A 17,418-nucleotide genomic window follows, 5' to 3' on the forward strand; every position below is an offset into this window, starting at 1 on the left:
AACAGATTCTCTAATACAGAGGTTCTCCTAGCCGAACTAACATCCTACAAACATTCATTTACTTGAAATTATGAAATTGTACATCCTAACGTTTAAGGGCCAACGGCAAGGTCGTAACCGGTGTCAAGATCCCTAACCAGAAATACCCCCCCCACTGGTGAGGGGCGACAGCACTGAGGCGTACCTCAAGTGCAACTACCAATTTCCCTTTGACTTGACGGGGGCACCAATAAAACTCGACGCCACTTAAAGGTCGTTCGAGGACTCGTGTGAGGTATCTAGAAGGTAGCGTAGACCCCCCCCCAAACCCCGCACAACTTACCACATCTGCCGTCGCAGACGTCACTGGCCCCGGGAAATTCCCCAGGAGGGGGCTGTAACCCCTCCTACACAGGAAGGGGCCTTGACCGCCTTTCCTTTTCTTTCGGCGACCCATCCTTAGAAGGGACCGCCTCCCCATTGAGGGGCCTATGGCCACCTCTCCCGAGCGCTCCCATCCGTGTTGGGTGACGCCCACTCATAGGGATCTTCCAATTAGTGCTCACCGATCATGACCTTACCGCCACAGGCCGGATAGTTGACCGGCTATCCGGACCCCCCACAAAGCTCCTACCTAAAGGTCATGTTCTAACGTTTTTAACCATGCTAAGAAGTCTCCTATGAGTAACTCATTCCCCACCCGAGACAAATGCACACCATCCCCCAAATACATACTGTCATCATTAATACAGCCATGCGAAATAGAATGCAATGTCCTGGAACGGAACAACCTACTCACTTTGTTATTAATCTTTCTCACAGAGTGATTCAAAGCAGGAACAGAAATAGCCCCTCGCCACACCTTTCGTGGGATCATATGGGACCATGCAATTGTGCACCCCGGAACTCTCCTCGCCAACCAACTTACAGTGGAAAGCATTGCCTCCAGGAGAAGTCGTCTACCGGTGGTGACCAAATCATTGCCCCCTAGATGTACTATGACTATAGCCGGCGGTGACCTCGTCCGCCCTAACAAACCCTCGAAAAATGCTTGAAACTGGTCAATACAGAGACCGCCTCTTCCGTAGAAGGACACACTGTACCCGTATTCCCCAGCTACGTGAATCATGTCACCTGCTTTGAATACGTCCGCGGCACGCCTCACGTATGAGTGGCCCACGACCCACACCTCCTTTTTCACAGCCGGTGATGTCTGACCGCTGGCCCGGTGTTGGGTCGACTGCATAGTCCGCCCCGCCTCGTAGGCTTGCGCAACTGAAAACCAAACAAAGAGAAGAAGCGTGAGTACATCATTACAGCTTCACAACATGTGCAACCGCACATACCTCTTATAACACTTAGAGGACCAACGCCCCACTCGTTTCACTTGTTCAACATTAAGACCCCTAGCTGCAGCTTCCGTAGCAGCCCCTATCCGAAAGGAATGGGTCCCAAACTCGCCCGGGTTCAAGCCCGCAGCGGCAATTGACATCGCAAGCACCCGCTGAAACTGAAATTTCGTCAGTGGGGTGGCGTCCCGTGTCTCAACAAGGTCCCCCCCCATGATGCCACCCTTCGTGCTAGGTAGTCTTCTAAACACTTTACCGGACACATGGAGGACCCGGGAATCCTGCGTATGATTACGCAGTCACCCATCCCGTCTTGATCGGTCTTGGACCTGACAAAGGAGACAGTCATTATCTCTCCTCTGATCTGAACGTGTTCCTGGCACAAACCCCCTGTCACATCCCGTTTGTTCCTTGCCACCAGTTCGCTTACCCGCATCGCTCCATGAAATGCCAGCGTAAAAGCGGCTCGGAACAACACCGTCTCAAACTGAGATGAACATGTGGCAGGGAGTGTGGCCAACAACTGGGCCAACCTATCCAAACCTATCGGGCGCCTCTCATCTACTCTGCGACCCTCAAGGCGTTGCCACCCACGCAGCGCTTTCTGCACAACGAAAGACGCTGTCGGGTCCTGGATACCATGAGCCCTGGCAACAAAGGAAATGGCAGCACGATGCCTCTGGGCCGTAGCCACCGATTTCCCAGCCCTACGTAAGGACATCAGAAAATTCACTACCCATTCCTCGTGGCCCCAAAGCCCCTCTCTATCAGTCCCCAAAAAGGCTAAATAGGACCGAAACGCCCCTTCATATGCCTTCCTTGTCCTTGGTGCTAGGCTCTCTCCCACGAGGTGACGAAGTTCGGGGCACCGAGAGACCAGAGAGCATCGGGAAAGGGTGCCGGCTCTGGGTCCGCTGTGGGAAGGAAACCCGAGAAAGCCTGCATACGAAAACGAGACAGTGCATCAGCCGCCTGATTCATCACCCCCGGGACATGTTTTGCTCTGAATAGCACATTCAGTTGCATACACAGTAAAACAATTTCTTTGAGCAATCGTAAAATCAGTTTACATCGTGCTGCCTGGCTATTGATGCACTCGACCACGGTCATATTGTCAGACCAAAATACCACAGAGTGATCTTTGAACCCTTCGGGCCAGGTTCTCAGGGCCACCAAAATGGGGAAAAGTTCCAGGAAAGCAATATTACTTGTCAGTCCATTGTCATGCCACCATGCCGGCCATCTTTGTGCCGACCATTTTGTGCCGAAGATGGCACCAAAACCTATGCTACCTGCCGAATCTGTCCATAGCCCCAGCTCTTCAGAGGACACGGCCGGTTTGTTCCAGACAACTCGACCATTAAAATCCGCCAGAAATGCTAACCAAATGCGCATGTCCTGGCGGACCTCAGCCGATAGTCTCGTGTGATGATGACCCTCCTTTAGGCCGACCATAGCTTGGGCAATAGAACGGGAAAAGGGGCGGGCCATCGGTATAACCCTCAGGGCAAAATTCAACTGTCCCACCAACTGCTGTAATTGATGCAGCGTAACCTTAGATCCATTTATACACCTTTGCAGGGCTGCCCTGAACTTCCCCACTTTGTCAGCTGGTAAACGAAAACAACCCTCACTGGAGTCTAACTCGATCCCCAGAAACTCGAGGCAAGTCGCAGGACCCACCGTCTTACCTGGTGCCAATGGCACACCAAACTGCTTCATTAACACACAAAATTCGGCCAAGGCCTGGCCACACTCGAGATCCCCGGCTGCCCCAAGGAACAGAAAATCATCAAGGTAATGCATTACATGTTGGAAACCCGTCCTCTTTGTGAAGACCCATTGTAGAAAACTACTGAATTTCTCGAAATAGGCACAAGATATAGAGCACCCCATCGGCATACACCTATCCATGTAATATTGGCCCTGCAACATGAAACCTAGGAGACGCTGGTCGTCTGGGTGTACCGGGAGCAATCGGAACGCTGACTCGATATCTGACTTCGCCATCAGCGCCCCGGGCCCCAGGCGATTCAAAATGGCTACGTCCTCATCGAAGGATGCGCACCGCACCGAACACACTTCTGGGTCTATTGCATCGTTTACAGAAAGACCACGTGGAGCTGATAAATTATGAATCAGTCGGAACTCACCCGGGTCCTTCTTGGGGACCACCCCTAAAGGAGAACAAACAAAATTCTGGACCGGGGGTACACTAAACGGGCCGGCAACCCGACCTCGACTAACCTCTTTCCGGATCTTATCCTGTACCACGGTCGTATGCTGCAGGACCGAAAGTTGATTTTTACACTTCTCCACACCCTGAAAGTCCCCTACTGGGATGCGGAAACCATACGAGAACCCGTTCCGCAGCACCCCAGCAGAAGTACGATCCGGGTATTCACTGAGCCAGGGAATCATCGCCAAGGTATCAATCGGGGTAGGTAAAGGCGCCCCTCGGACTATGTTAGACCTGTTTGGCGCCTCCTCTACCGCCGTTATCACCCGTTTTGGCTCTGCACGTGGACTCAGGATGGGACGACCCGCACCCACTACATTCGTGTTTAAATTTACACGATCCCTGGGGCCTAGTACATTTACCCCTGTTGAAATTCCAGCAGAACCCCCTTTTCCCTGTATTGCTGGCAGGTCTCGAGTAATCGTCGGTACCCGTACCTGATCGAAAGGGCGTCCCCGCATATTGGCGGGAGGATTCGCCAACATTACTCCCTACCAATGGCATTTTCAACATACCTGTCTCCTTCATTTTATCCCATGTCAAAGAATCGTAACAATCCCAGGTTAAGCTTTTATTATGCTCTTTAGCCTTTCTAAAAAGATTATCGTAGCAGAACCAATGGTTACCCTGGTGTGACGTCGAGTACCCCATAATTCGTGACTGATAGGTCGGCAACTCGGAAAGCAACTCGGGCCTACGTTCTCCCAAGATCGACGTAAAAATCCCCCATGCATTGCCCCAATTGCCAATATTCTCATTCACTTTAAAGGCGGCCATTTTTGCGCGCCAAACACTCGGATGCATGAGGTCTTTCTGGCCCTTAACATGCTCCACTTCATAATGATCAACAAGCAACGAGAAGATGTTCACATATTCCCCTGCCCAAATCTTCTCTTTAATTGCCAAAGGCACATGTTGACCCAACCTTTCTCTACGAGAGGGTGCTGACTCATCCCTCGCAATCGGCAATGGCCGCTTACCTGCACCGGACGCTGCCTCTGCGGTCGTAATCGTCCCTTGTGGCTTGTCACCTACTGCAGCCGGCGCGGACACCTTGGCTGCATCCCGTTTCTCGCGCAATTGCTTCATCAGCGCCTGCGCGTCGACAGCCGTGGCGCCCTCGCTACTTTCGCCCAACCACGCTGTAAGTTGTGCTGCCAGCTCGGGCGGCATATCTTCATTGGACACCGGGGTGACCACCACGGGAATCGGATTCCCCTCCACGGGTACTGGGGCTGGCGCTTCGAGCGGGGTACGGGGAACCGGGACGTCTCCCCCAGCCGGTCCCCTCCTTGGCCTCTTGGCTCTCCCTCCTGGGGCTGCTCCAGCCGAAGGACGTTCCGGCCCCCCTTCCCCCTCTCTCTCCGCCACCCGCTTCTTCAGCTCGGTCATCTCCTTCATGAGGACTCGAAGCATCTGTTCGGTCGTCATTCTCTTTCCGCCTTTCTTGGGCATTTCTCCGACAGAGTATCTGTAAGACAAAAGAAAGATTAAAACGCTCAAAATTGGCTCTTCGTTCCGTCTCGAGCTCACGTGCAGCGAGGAGGTGCAGCTTCAGAGCACAGGAACAAGAGGATGCCTTCTGGTCTTGCGTCCCCTTTTATCCGTCTTCAGGGCGGGCGTAAACCCGCCCCTGCCTGCCCCGAGGGCGTGGCCAGCCGCGTCAGTGTCTAGGCCAGCCCACTCTAGGGCGGGAAAAAGCGCGCCCCGGCTACGCCGCTTCGGGCATACCAGCCGAGACACGCTTCCCGCCCAAGATGGCTTCCCGGGGGGATCGAGGTACTCTGCCATACGTGCGGGGGGACCGAGTGGTCGCCCCTTTCCATACTTGTGGTTGAGTTTTTTTCAAATAAATATCCCTTTTCTGGCTTTTTCTTCTTCTTTCTTTCTGCGGCATGATAACTTTATTTTAACGATGATAAACAGTATCTGTAAAAAATAAACATAATTAAGTATTTACTAAAAACTTAAAACAATTATACATTTTTATTACTATACAAACACATTTCATACAAATTCTAACTAAAAAACTGTAGGCCTGAAGCACAAATGTGAAGGTGATAAGAGCATTACTTACATAATGCATAGCAGTTTGAAGCACTCCATAACACTAGAACCTGAAGCACTGTATGACTACATGCATATTTACTAAATGATTACAATACTATAAGGAAAGACACTGAGTGAATTCATAACTGGATCACTTTTACTTTAGTGAATAGATTAGTACATGGTACATAAACAGTCACTATGGTTTTGCAACAGTACAGATTTAGAGTTTAGGGTAGTGCAGTTGTTTCTCTAGTGTAGGGAGTCATGCTGAGGTACTGTTGTAGGGTAGTGCAGTGGTATTTCAGTAGTGTAGGATGTCGTGCTGAAGTAGATTTAAGGTTTAGGGTAGTGTAACAGTGTTTCATTAGTGTAGGGGGTCGTGCTAGGGTAGTGCTTTAGAGTTTAGGGTACTACACTGGTGATTCGGTAGTGTAGGTAGATGTACTGGGGTAGATTTAGGGTTTAGGGTAGTGCAGTGGTCTCTGTGTAGTGTAGGAGGTCCTCCTGGGACAGTGTTCTAGGATAATGCAGTGGTGTTTTATAGTGTACAGGATCATGCTAGGGATAGTGTTTTAAGATTTAAGATAGTGCAGTGGTGTTTTGGTAGTGTAGGGGGTCATGCTGGGTAGTGCAATGATGTTTGAGTAGTGTAGGAGGTTGTGCTGAGGTACTGTTCTAGGGTAGTGCAGTGGTGTTTATGTAGTGTATGGGGTCATAATAGGGATAGTGTTTCTGAGTTTAAGGTAGTGTAGTGGTGTTTGTATAGTGTATGGAGTCGTGCTGGAGGAGTGTTTTATGGTAGTGCAGTAGTGTTTAGGTAGTCATGCTGGAGTAGTGTTCTAGGATAGTGCAGTCGTAATTGGGTAGTGTAGGAGGTCGTGGTGAGATACATTTAATGTTTAGGGTAGTGCAATGGTGTTTGAGTAGTGTACACAGTCGTGGTGGGTAGTGTTTTAGTGTTTAGGGTAGTACAGTAGTGTAGGGGGTCATACTAGGGGTAGATTTAGAGTTTAGAGTTGTGCACTGGTTTTTGTGTAGTATATAGGGTCGTGTTGTGGTAGTGTTTTAGGGTAGTGCAAAAGTGTTTTGGTAGTGTAGGGCGTCATGCTGGTGTATATTTAAGGTTTAGGGTAGTGCAATGGATTTTGGGTACTGTAGTGGGTCGTGCTGTTATAGTGTTTTAGAGTTTAGGGTAGTGCATTGGTAAATAGGTAGTGTAGGAGGTCATGCTGGGGTAGTGTTGTAGGGTAGTGCGTTGGTGTTTATGTACCGTGCAGGGTCATGGTGGGGATAGAGTTTTATGGTTTAAGTTAGTGCAGTGGTGTTTGTGGAGTGTAGGGGATCTTGATAGGGTAGTGTTCTAGGAAATAAACTGGTGTTTGGGTGGTGTGAGAGGTTCTGCTGGGGTAGATTTAAGCTTTAGAGTAGTGAAATGGTGATTAGGTAGTATATGGAGTCATACTGGGGTAGTGTTCTAGCAGAGTACAGTGGTGTTTATGTACCATATGAGATCATGCTAGGAATAGTTTTTAGGCTTTAAAGTAGTGCAGTGGTGTTTGTGTAGTGTAGGGGGTTGTGGTAGGGTAGTGTTATAGGAAATAAAGTGGTGTTTGGGTAGTGTAGGAGGTTCTGCGGGGGTAGATTTAATGTTTAGGGTAGTAAATTGGTGAATACGTAGTGTAGGTGGTCATGCTGGAGGTAGATTAAGGGTTTACAGTAGTGCAGTGGTGTTTGAGTAGTGTAGGAAATCATACTGGGGTAGTGTCACTGCAAGACTACATGTATTTATTTATCTGCAAAAACATTAAGCCTACATTCCATATATTTCAGAACTGCATTTTTCTATTAATACTAAACTCATTTTGGAAACACATAACCAATGACTATTTTCTAATTCTACCAAAATGTGAGAACACAATACGTTTTTAACCAATAACATGTCAGGAAACACATAAACTACCAAAATGCTTCTCTCAGAGTGATTCCTAAATGCACAGACTCACTGTGTGATTCTAGTCAAATAACAATTGTTCTTATAAATACAGTAGTAGGATACTATAGTAGTGTTTTGGTAGTGTAAGGGGCCCTGTTGTGATATATTTAAGCTTTAAAGTAGTGAAATGGTGATTAAGTAGTATAAGGAGTCATACTGGGGTAGTGTTCTAGCGTAGAGCAGTGGTATTTATGTACCATAGGAGATCATGCTAGGGATAGCGTTTTAGGCTGTAAGGTAGGGCATTGGTGTTTGTGTAGTATAGGGGGTCGTGTTCTAGGAAATAAACTGGTGTTTGGGTAGTGTACAGGTTCTGCTGGGGTAGATTTAGGGTTTAGGGTGATAAAGTGGTGAATAGGTACAGTAGGTACTCATGCTGGAGGTAGATTAAGCGTTTACAGTAGTGCAGTGGTGTTTGGGTAGTATAAGAAATCATACTGGTGGAAGTGTCACTGCAAGACTACATGTACTTATTTGTCTGCAAAAACATCAAGCATACATTCTATATATTTCAGAACTGCATTTTACTATTAATACTAAACTCATTTTGGAAGCCACATAACCAATGACTATTTTCTAATTCTACCAAAATGTGAGAACACTATGCATTTTTAACCAATAACATGTCAGGAAACACATAAACTACCAAAACGCTTCTCTCTGAGAGATTCCTAAATGCACAGACTCACTGTGTGATTCTAGTCAAATAACACTATTCCTTCTATTTTACCAAAACACATTTCATAGTGTAGAATGAGTACTGGTTTTTAATGTAGAAACTTCACTCATTTTGCAAATACATAAAAAATAACTGGTTTCTAATTCTACCAAAACCTTAGAACAGCGTATCTATTTGTGTGCAAACACATAAAATAAACAAATGCTTATCTCATAATACTTTCTAAATACACACACACTCACAATAACATTCTAGAGAAAAAAAGTATTCCCTGCACTTTACCAGGACAAACACATTACTCTGATTAAAAACAAAATGCACCACATACATTCCCTCACAAAGTAATAACTCACCTTTCCAATTGTTTTGTAGAATAAGAAGTATGTCAGTCACACAGCAGATTTTCTTATTCAGAATCTCTGTTGTCAACACTTCTCATCAGAACCATAGAATGGCAGAGATTCCCTCTCATTTTCAACACATATACACAGTCACATCAAATCACATTGCTTCCCACATTAATTCAAAACCAAACACACATTTCTATTGGTTAGACATTTCAATCCTTTCCAAACGACATATATTTGAACCCTACCCCAATTCTGCCTTCTGCCTGTTACCACAGAAACACTTCATGAAACAGTTAACTGAGCACACATGTGAAAAGTTCATCACACAATGTTGCCAATGAAAACAGCAAGTGTGCTTGACTTCTCAATATACCAGCTTATCCTACGTAATGTTCTTTTCAATTACTTTCTGATAACCAATAAGAATCATGCTTTTAAAAAACACAATCAAGCACCCTAGTTTTCAGAGTAGAATGTTGTCAAACAACCAATCATTTCTTTTCTCAACAGTGCATTTTATCCACCATTTTAGAAAAATCTGCCACTTCATTTACAGAGACCATCTGAGTGCATCCAGCCCTCCCTTCAAGATGCTTAGAGCGTGGGACACAGCTTTATTTTCTGGAGCCAAATGTACGCAGAACAGAAAGGAATTCACAAAGACCTAGGTTTACCAAATGTAGACATTAAATGGATTGGACAGAGAGGACCAAAGAATTGGTGAAATCCTTTTCACTTTTCTGACACGCTGACCTCAGAATTGTGCACTGTGGGGGCATTCACCTGGGCACTTTGACTGAAGTAGGTCTGGAAATGCTTATGAAGGACACCTTTGGAGAACTGATGTCACGTTTCCCCCAAACTGCCTTGGTCTATTCTTACATATGCCAAAGGCAGAAATGGAACTGGTCCAATCAATTTTGTCCACAAATTGAAAAAGCTAGGAAACATGTGAATAAATCTCTTTCTGCTTTTCTCTGAGACTATAGAATGGGGTCCATATACCACAACAATCTGCGTTTCAATATGCATGGCATCTATAGGAGAGATGGTGTACATTTTACAGATGAAGGGAACAGAGTCTTCCTCATGAACTTTAGACTCTGCATCGGTACCTACTTGTAGGTACTAAAATCTCTCAAAAAACACAAAGGCTCTTTTTAGAGCCACCCAAGATCTAAACACATAAGCTTGATGTATATCTCAAAAATACATGTGTTTTTTTCGACGGCGAAATGCACGGATCCTACGCGCATCACGCGACTTAAAAAAATATATACATATTTTCCTACTTTCTTTGCTCTACGGGTACTTATGGGACCCCCTGAGCAGGCTTAGGGGGTCAGGGTGTGTCTATCCTGCCCCTGTTCACGTTTTGCACACATATTTCATAGACTTCTTCACCCTCGCTTCTACCGAGGTACAAAATGGCTGCCAACAGTTCCTGGTTTCGAATGTTTACAACCGCGTGACAACCAATTAAAATTGAGCGCGTGATCGGGACGGTGCACTTATGCTACAATGCCAATCCTTGCACAATTCGCGGATCCATCCCGCCCATAGATATATAAATTATGTTAACCCTAATTTTCTCAGAAACTACTGTACAGATTGACGCCATATAAGCCAAAGGCACACGTCGGAACTCGCTCTACCTCTCTGCCAAATTTGGTGTAATTCCGTTCAGCGGTTTGGGCTGTAGTCATGTCTAAAGGTCATATGGGAAATTGCATAAGGAAAACATGTTTTGGGGCCCCCCTTCTTTCTTGGCCCCTGCTCGACCAATCACCCCCAAACTTTCAGGGAAGGAGCGGAACTGAGCTGGCTAAACGTTTAGAAAATCTCAAGAAGATTCATCAATCGACGCCAAAGTTATTGGCAATAGAATGTTGCGGTTTTCCTATGGATAATAGGTCCTAACTATAACTACCTACTGGCGACTGCCAGTAGGTAGTTATAGTTAGGACCTTGTTGCTATTCAAAAAGCATTTTTTCTTTTCCCATTAACTTTGGCGCCAGTTTATTAAACTTCTGGAAATTTTCAAAACTTAGGGCCCGCTCCGGTCAGCTCCTATCTTGAAAGTTTCGGGGTGATTCGGCAAGTGGGGTCCCAAAACATGTTTTCTCCATGTTAATTCCCATAGGAAACTTTAGACACGGCTACAGTCCGAACTGCTGAATGGAATTACTCCAAATTTGGCAAAAAGGTAGCCCTTGTTTCAGAAAGAACTCTTTTTGTTAAATGGTGTACATCTGTTCAGTAGTTTCTGAGAAATTTTAAAAAAAGGGGTCGAAAAATGCATTTCCCATAGAATCTTTAGACACGGCTACAGCTCGAACTGCTGAACGGAATTACACCAAATTTGGCATAGAGATAGCCCTTGCCTCAGAAATAAATGGTGTAAATCCATTCAGTATTTCCTGAAAAAATCTAAAAATAAAAGTTTTGATATTTAGAGGCATGGAGGATCCGCGGACCCTCTCGACCACGAGTTGTATTATAATTGGCTGTCAACACTCAAAACCAGGAAGTGTTGGCAGCCATCTTGTGCCTCGGTAACCGAGGCACAAAAAAACAGGGAAACAAAGGTATAAAACAAGAAAAGGGGGCAGGGTAGAAACACCCTGACCACCTAGGCCTGCTCAGGGGGTCTCACAAGGACCCCCTGGGCCCAAAAAAGCATAAAAAAATAAATTTTAAAAACTCAGCAAAATCCAAGGAGGAACCGAGGATCTGGCCGCGAAAATAAAAAAAAAGAGGCTCAGGCTCCTGCGCTTCATTAATATTTATCCCCCGGGTAGGCCAGGTCCCGGGTGCAGTGAAAAAAAAGTGTGAGGGGCCCCAATCCCCCCCACACTGCTCCGGGGACTGCCACCTCCCCGGGGCTTGATTACATAGTGGCGGGGGGCATGCAGCCACCCTCTGGGCTAATTTTAAAATCGGTGGGAGGCCTCAAAGGCCCTACAAACCCCAGAGACTGCCACCCCAGGGCTTTTATTAAAGATTTGCAGGGGGCCCCCCCGCACGCCCCGGGGACCTCCACCTCCCCGGGGCACTAATATGCTAATTTGGATGTCCGTGACAGACCCCTGGTCCCGGGAACCACCTCTTCCCTGGGGCTCTGCATGTAATGGGAGGGGGACCACGCAGCACCCCTCCTGGAGCAAGTGATGGCCCTGGGGACTGCCACACCCCAGCACCGGCTACTGTAGTGTCCTGGGATGCCCACCCCGGAACACTGCAGTTTGCTATGGCAGGGAGAGAGCCTCGCCGCTCCCAACCTGCCATAGCAAACTGTGGTTTGGGTTTTGCAAGAGAAAGCAGGAAACCTGCTCTCTCTTCCAAAATCCAAACCACATTGGTTTTCCACATGAAGAGCTGCATGTCAGCAGCTCCCCATGTGGAAAGTAATGATGGCTCCCGCAGGGCGGGGGAGCCGGCAGGGACCGGGGGGGAATTGGGGCTTCCCCCACGGTCCCCTACGAGGTGTCCAAGCCCCGGGGGATGGAGTCCCCGGGGCCAGAAGTGGCCTGAGGATGGGGGCAACGCAGCCCCCCTTCATAATAATAATAAAAAAAGTTTGGTCATGCCCCAGGGGATGGGGTCCCCGTGGCCCGGAATTGGCCACAGGAGGGGGCCCACATGGCGCCCTTCCCGTTAATATATATATCTTTTTTGGTCAGGCTCTGGCCCAAAAAAGTAAAAAGAAGGGGGCCACACAGCCCGCTTCCCAATTTTTTTTTTTTAAATGTTGGGATCGTGCCTGTGACCCGCCCCCTTTCAGCAGCACTCTGCAAACGTACCCTGTTATACATTTTAAGTTGGGGAATTGATTCCCCTTCAAAACTAGGGGTCCCTGGGGGCCAACTAGCCCACTAGGTACCTCCGTAAGCGCCACAGGGCTGCGTTTCAGAGAGGTGGTCCAGGCCACGCCCCTTTGTATACCTCTCTGCAACGCAGCTTTGTGGTGCTTACTGGAGGTACCTGGTGGACTCCAGGGACCATCAGGATTCAAGGGGGCTTTATTCCACAACTTAAAACGTGCCACGGGGCTCGTTTGCACAGTGGTGAAGGGAGGGGGCGGGCCTGATGTGACATGTATCCCCCTGCCCTATTATGTACTAGGGCCTTACAGAGGAGGTCATGCTAATCACAGGAGTACCTCAACTCATGGTGTTCCCTAGTGTATGTAGGTGTTTTCACTGTATTCAAAGTGTGTTTTAGCATATCAGTGGCTCTAGGCCTGGTCAGTCAGAGTCAGTTACCACCAGTACCCGTCTGAAAAAAGTTGTGGGCACAGGATGATTTTGCAACAAGGCCTCTTTCTGCTCCTCTGTTGGGTCTTTCTACACATATCTTGCTTCTTCCTGCCCTTTTACTTCTTGACTTGCTTCTTTCTGTGGATTTTTTCTTCTTTCTTTACATGTCCTACCTCTGTAGGCATAGTTAGAAACTAGCATTTAAAAAACCTTTGAAATTCATTTAAAAAACCATAGGTTTCAGGTACGTTATAGTTAGAAATTAACATTTCAAAAACCTTTAAAATTCACTGAAAAAACCATAGGTTTCAGGTATGTTATAGTTAGAAATAAGCATTTAAAAAAACTTAGAAATTCACTGAAAAAACCATAGGTTTTAGGGAAAGTTATAGTTAGTTGGACATTTCGCTCATACAAAACCATAGAAATACCCCCGTTATGGTTAGTTCAGCTAACTATAACTCGTGCACCCGCAATGCACTACTGATGACGTCACATATTACATCACTCATGACATGGTCAGTGACATCACTCATGACATCACTGATGACATCTCAAATGACATCACTGATGACATCATCCAGAGACTGTGTGTTTCTGTAAAGTTTAAATATGTTTAATGTATATAGGGAAAGGCGTATTAAAGAATGAGTGGTGTAAAAGAGAGTTTAAAAATCTTGATGGGGGAATTAACCAAGACACACAACAGTGCCTCATGCTCCACAACTGAATTATTCACCTCTGCATCATAATGTGAACAAGGTGCTAAAGCCTCCACTGTCTCCTCCCTATTACTAGTTAGTGTAAACATTGCACCAAGGTCTCTGAAACCTGCATCTGTGATAAGAATTGTCTTAAAAAGACATGAGGTGGTCATTTTACTCATCTCTCCCTTAATGGTTTCAAGCGCTTCCTGAGACTGTTGGTTCATACAAAATATTTCTGCAACAATACCTGATGGTATGAAGATAACAGGCCCATAAAACTAATAAGCTGCATGTGAGAAATTGGGTTACTGGTTGACTGGTGTGTGAACCCTGGTCAAGCAGCAACCACAATCCTTGTAATGGTAAGGCACAAGCAAAACCAAAATTAACCTGTGCTCTGCACCCTGGAAACTTGGCGCAGAGCCGTCAGGCTCAACTTAGAGGCAATGTGTAAAGTGTTTATGTAACACTTCAAACAGTAGAACACCACACAAAAAGATCCCACACTAGGTTACAAAATGACAATACTCCAATGAGTAGAACTGGAGTCATACATTTTCAAAGAATAAAGTGTAAAATAGTGCCTAAAAGCATAAAGCACGAACAAAGGCTATCTGGTTGCCCTGGGACTGGGTCAAGTCAAAAGTTCAAGCCAACCGCAATGAAGCGCAGGTCGGCTACAGTACCAGGTTAGTCCTACTGAAGGTTTAACTTATCAAGTTTTCTTCCAAGAGTCACGTTCACTTTGGATAGGGCAGCGGGGAGCAAGGAGAGCATGGTTAGATGCTGTCAGTTTGGCCAGAAGAGCAGACTGCGTGTCGCAAAATGGCAGGCTGGAGCTTCGCATTGGTGGTCCCCTGTGGGTGGTTGATGCTGCAGTGCGGAGAGACTGTCTGACAGCACTTTGCACTGATTTTCGGTGCAAGCGGCATAGTCTTGTTGAGAAGGGGTCCGTTTGAGGTCGCAGAGAGTTCAAAAGTTTGACTTCAGCACCCAAGAGCAACACTAAGGGTCTAGGACCTGAGAGGCACCACTTGGAGGTCAGGAACTCACTGGAGCTGGGTCCAGGGGCTGGTTCAGGAAGGAGCCTTTTATGTCCCTGAGGTTCAGATCAGGAGGCCAGCAAACTAGCCATTGGAGTCCCTCTGGGGTCCAGGGTTCAATATGAAGTTACAGGTCCGGTTCTTATTCCCCACACATGATGGAAGCAGGTCAGTACAACAGGGTGGCAGCTCTTTTAGAGAAGCAGTCCGGCAGAGTGGCAGCCCTTGTTGCAGCACAGTAGTCCTTCTCCCTCGCAGAGTATTTCTAGGTCCAAAAATGTACTGAAGAGTTGGTGTCTGAGGTCCAGTATTTATACACAGTTGTGCCTTTAAAGTGGGAAAAGGTTCAAGACATATGCCTTTGAAGGGCACATATGCCCCCCTTCCTGGCTCCAGACAAACTACAGGGGATATCTAGCCCTTTGTGTAAAGGCAGAAAATAGCCAATTCAAGTGTAAGTAGGAATGGGCCCAGATCCTCCCACCTATTCTGCTAGTGATGGTCCATCCAGTCACACCTAAGCTCCTCATTGTGTGTAGCTGTCTGGGAGCCCAACTGTCAGCTGCACCCAGTCATGGGACCCAGAAACAGGCTGCAGGCACTGAATGGCTAAGGCAAGAAAACTTTGTAAAAGACGTCAGACACGTTTTTTCACACGGAAAGGCATCATTGATATTCCCTGACGAAGGGCCATCTGGGCCCAAAATGTATTGGCATGGGATGACAATTAAACACTTCTATTGTTGAAAAACACTTTATGAAGAAGTATAACCATTAACTAGGTGGGATGAAGAAATTGAATACCACCTTTGATTAATAAAATACTGCAATTGAACTTTGATCAAAGTTTGATTTACTTGAATGAAGATGGTTGACCCCTTGTAATAGGGATACCAGCTTTGCTTAAGGGGACGAACCCCAAATGGGGAATGCTGTTTGTTAATATTATCTGTGTACACTCAAGGATAAGAGAGTGAGACCTTTCATGCACGCTATAAATTGAGTAAGAATCGAATTCTGGAATACCGGGAGTGCATGATCCTGTATATATGTGATTCATTTTCTAAAAGTGGCATTCTCAGAATTGCATTTGAAAATCTGACTTCACCATAAGTTAGGATTTTAAATTGTGAATCCAGAGACACCAAACATGAATTGGTATCTCTTCCCATTTGGAAATTTTTATAAAAATGCAATAATGCAGCTCCAATTCTATCCCATGGGAGAGATAGGCCTTGCAGTAATGAAAATGAATTTGAGAGTTTTTCACTACCAGGACATGTAAAACAACAAAGTACATGTCCTGCATTTTAAATGCATTGCACCCAGCCCATTGGGCTGTACAGGGCTAGGGGTGACTTATATGTATTAAAAAGGAAGGTTTTTGTCTGGCGAAAGGTTAACTTTGCCAGGTCAATATGGCAGTTTAACTGCACACACAGGCTCTGCAATGGCAGGCCTGAGACATGTTTAAGGTGCTATTTAAGTTGGTGGCACAACCAGTGCTGCAGGCCTAATAGTAGCATTTAATTTACAGGCCCTGGGCACATGTAGTGCCACTTTACTAGGAACTTACAAGTAAATTAAAAATGCTATTTGGCTATAATCCATTCTTACATGTCTTATGGAGAGAGTACGAGCACTTTAGCACTGATTAGCAGTGGTAAAGTGCACAGAGTACTAAAGCCAACAAAAATGAATTGAGCATAAAGTGGGGGGTAAAAGACAAAAAGTCTTGGGTTGACCCTCCAGAAAAGTCAACGTCCAACATGACCCCCTCCAGCCAAAAGCCAGGGTAAACTAATCAATACCTCGATGCGCTTCCCAGCTTAGGCAATAAAACATGGGCAAAAGCCCTGTTAGGCAGGGGCACTTGTCAGATCTGTGCCTCTCCGACCTCAGTTGATTCCTCCGTCTATACTTTCCTGAACCGCTGAACTGACCCATGGGGAACCCTTCTTCTCATCTGTAGACCCCATCTGTGCAGCACCTAATCTTAAATTGCTCACATATGCATCACAGTAGGCAGGCAGTACCACAATGGCCAACAAAGTCATGTGGCCCACTTCACCTCTCGGATAAGATTTTGTCCCAAAACCAAGGAAAACTCTGTCAATAAGGACATCAACAACAGAGGCCACTGACAGATTTTAGCATCCAGAGTTAGGCCCCAGGACATCCAGGGATCGCTGTCTTTTGCGGTTTCTCAACCCATTTCCACTCTCCTTACCAAGAGGTCCAGGGGTGGTACCCTGTAACTGGTCACCAGCCAGGGCCTATTCCCCGAGGCAGAACAGGTGCCTGATGAGTCAGGCCTTCCAAACCCTCTCAAGAGTGACACACCTGTCAGTGTCATGCAAGCCTCTGCCAGGTGCAGGTCTCCAGCCCTCTGTCGCTGTAACAGTGCAGCAAACCATCACCAAGCCAGAGGAGGCCTTACCAGTGTCTCTCAAGGCTTGCATTGTTCTTACCAGTTCTGGCATGTTGGAGAGATTCCCAACTTCGGTTCTTGAGGGTTCTGGTCTGTCTGAGGTTAGGGCCACCCTTTCTGGTAGCCACGGTGCTAAAGACAACGAAAAGCCAGAGCAGACTGTGCCTGCCAAAAGGAGTCCCAAAAGGAAAAAGCCCCATGTAGAAAACCCTATAATGGAGGTGGAGACAGAAAGGAAGGAAAGAACCTACAAATAAGTGCCAACACAAGCAAGGAGTGGATAATAGGTAATAATTACAAATAGGAGTGAAAGGCCTCAAGGCATCCAAACTGGAA

The sequence above is a fragment of the Lissotriton vulgaris genome, chromosome 6, assembly GCF_964263255.1.
Source record: "Lissotriton vulgaris chromosome 6, aLisVul1.2, whole genome shotgun sequence".
Classification (NCBI taxonomy): Eukaryota; Metazoa; Chordata; class Amphibia; order Caudata; family Salamandridae; genus Lissotriton; species Lissotriton vulgaris.